We start from the raw sequence: 2,710 nt of genomic DNA on the forward strand, positions 1-2,710 counted from the left end.
TGGACACGTTCCCGGCATCGAAGTTTTCTTCCCCAGCGCGTTTAAGCCGACGCCGCTGCCGGAATTAATTATTTAGGGGACAGAAATGGCACCCCTGTCCACCCCCTCGGTTTCTCCCTCCCTCCCTCTCTCACTCTCTCTCTTTCTCCACCTGCATCCCCGTTACCACCGCGCTGAAACCCCGGGATCCGTGGCTCGAGCCTAACCGGAGGGCGAAGATATAATTATGGGCGGTGGGTGGGCTTCAAGTATTCATGTTTTCATTACGGCATCGTGGCCTCTCCCGGTAGCGTCCAAGAAGAATAACGGATTCCAAACTCCCCTCGACACCGTTCTGCAAGCGTTTCCGTTTCCCTCTCTCACTCTCTCTCTCTCTCTTTTCTTTCTCATCGTGCAGAGATGAGAGAAAAATGTCCTTTCTCTCGCTCGAAGCGGCCTCAACCTCTTCTCGTGCGTTGACACACGTTTAATTTGTCCGCCGCAATTAATTCCTCGGGAAAGAGCTGTTCGGTTAAGCGGGACACGCTCCGGGGGACAGCCGTGGAATCAGTCTGCGTCCCGATTGACAAGAAAATAGACGCAAAAGGACCGTTACAGGAAATCTGCCGCTGCGAGATCGGTGAACAAATTCCGTCCGAGAGGCTGTACCTTAGCCGGTTCTTAACGCATCATTTATCGACGATGATTTAATATGATTTAATAATAAAAATACCTAAATATCATCCTTTTTTTCTGATTGCCGACTGGGCGTCACATTTTAATTCGTTCTTTTTTCAATTAATCAGTAGGCCGTGGATTTACAGGATCTCTGGATTTATAATATGTCATTAATTACGCATACTATGCGTTACTACTACTAATATTACATTTATTTTTATTATGATATATAATATACAATACATATAATATAATATTATATTTATATTAGTATTACGAATATTATATTTTTTTGGTCTCTACAAGGTGCCCCAAAAATGTCTCGCAATCCGAAAGTGGCGGTTTCCTCGGGTCATTTGAAGCAACTATTTCCTTTACAAACATTTTCTCCGAGGCACCGTTAACGAGTTATTAACGAAAAACAGTGACCAATGAGAGGCGAGCTCAGCTGGCGCGAGGCGACCGAGCCAATGAGCGGAACTGGGCTTCGTGCGCTAGTTGGCTGGGCCGCCTCGCGTCAGCCGTACTCGATTCTTATTGGTCATTGTTTTTCGTTAATAACTCGTTAACGGTGCCTCGGAGAAAATTTTTGTAAAGGAAGAAGCTGCTTCAAATGATCCGAGGAACCCGCCATTTCCGGATTGCGAGACATTTTTGGGACACCCTGTATAATACAAACTATCTTGCAGTCCATGGAAGAAGTGGCTCCTTTGTTGTCTTCATAAAGAATTGATTTCTTTATTCTTGTTTTCGTAAGAAGAAAATGGTTCGTTATTTTATGTAGACTTGGTAAGGAAACAGTGATTCCTTTATTCTAGTCTTCCTAAGATTCTGTTTGGTCTTCATAACGAAGACATTTTTATTCCCGTAAATAGCCTATGGATATTTTTATCTTCTCGTGTAATACAGAATTTAACGAATAAACTTCCTTCGGAACAATGGTTACCTATGACTATTACGTAATTAAATATATTTGTAATGCTATTTCCTCGTGTGACTACTATTTCAAAAAGAAGTTCACTCGCCAAATTCTGCATTACGCGAGAAGAGAAAGATATTTACAGTCTATTCATTAGTTTAAAAATCTATTCTTCTGCGTTACCGGTTCTAGCGTCAAAATCGCCACATCAGGGAATCGTTGATACGTGTATCGGTATTCGTTTAGTTGCATTCCTGTCTGGTTGAGAAATGGCGGCGAATGTCGAGCAAGTTGTTGCACGGGTCACGAGGCACTTACATCTCATAAAATATTGTTGGAGAGCGCGAGTTGGGGCCGGTTTCTTGGCGGGCAATTTTTCTCGCCCGGAGACGAACGCTTTGACCGGGGGATGCTGTGGACAAGACAGAGGAAAAGAAGGAGAGAGAGAGAGAGAGAGAGAGAGTCGGGGATCGTTCCCTCCCTCGGCGGCTCCCACTGTTTTTGCCCGGCCCGTTATCTGCGCTTTGTTCCAGCGTTCTCGCACCCTTTGTCCCGGGAATGTCCCTTTTGTAACTCTTGAGATCTTTTCGGCATTGTCTTCCCGGGGATGGAACTTTTTTGCGAAACGTCGCCGTTGCTAAATTAATCGACGCCGTTCCTCCACCGGTAAGAAAAGCGTAAGGAACGCCGTCGTCCGCCTCGTCCTCCACCGTCCTCCTCCGTCGTCTACGTCGTCAAGAGAGGGATCAGCCATTAAAAATTCCTGAATCAGTACCTCCTTATTCCTGATTAACGGCCTTATCTACCACCGACGATCCCTGGCATAGAAGAATTCTTGACAATTTATGGCCGGCGTCCTAGCTTGAATCGCATCACCGATAGGGACGTCTTCCTTTCTTGGGGCAACGAGATTCGCATAATGCGTGACATCTCCCGACCTTCGCCACCCCTATTTTCGTCATTGTTCCTTCTGTAAGCTGTACGCGATAGCACGCATCGAGATTTGGATAGTTTCAATTAATCTTCTCATGTTTAGTCGGTTGGGCGGGAAGTAAACTGATTAATGATTTAGGATTATAAGTCGTCTGTTATTTTAACTAATTTAGATTAATCGGGCGAAAAGTAAACTGATTA

The sequence above is a fragment of the Megalopta genalis genome, chromosome 9, assembly GCF_051020955.1.
Source record: "Megalopta genalis isolate 19385.01 chromosome 9, iyMegGena1_principal, whole genome shotgun sequence".
Classification (NCBI taxonomy): Eukaryota; Metazoa; Arthropoda; class Insecta; order Hymenoptera; family Halictidae; genus Megalopta; species Megalopta genalis.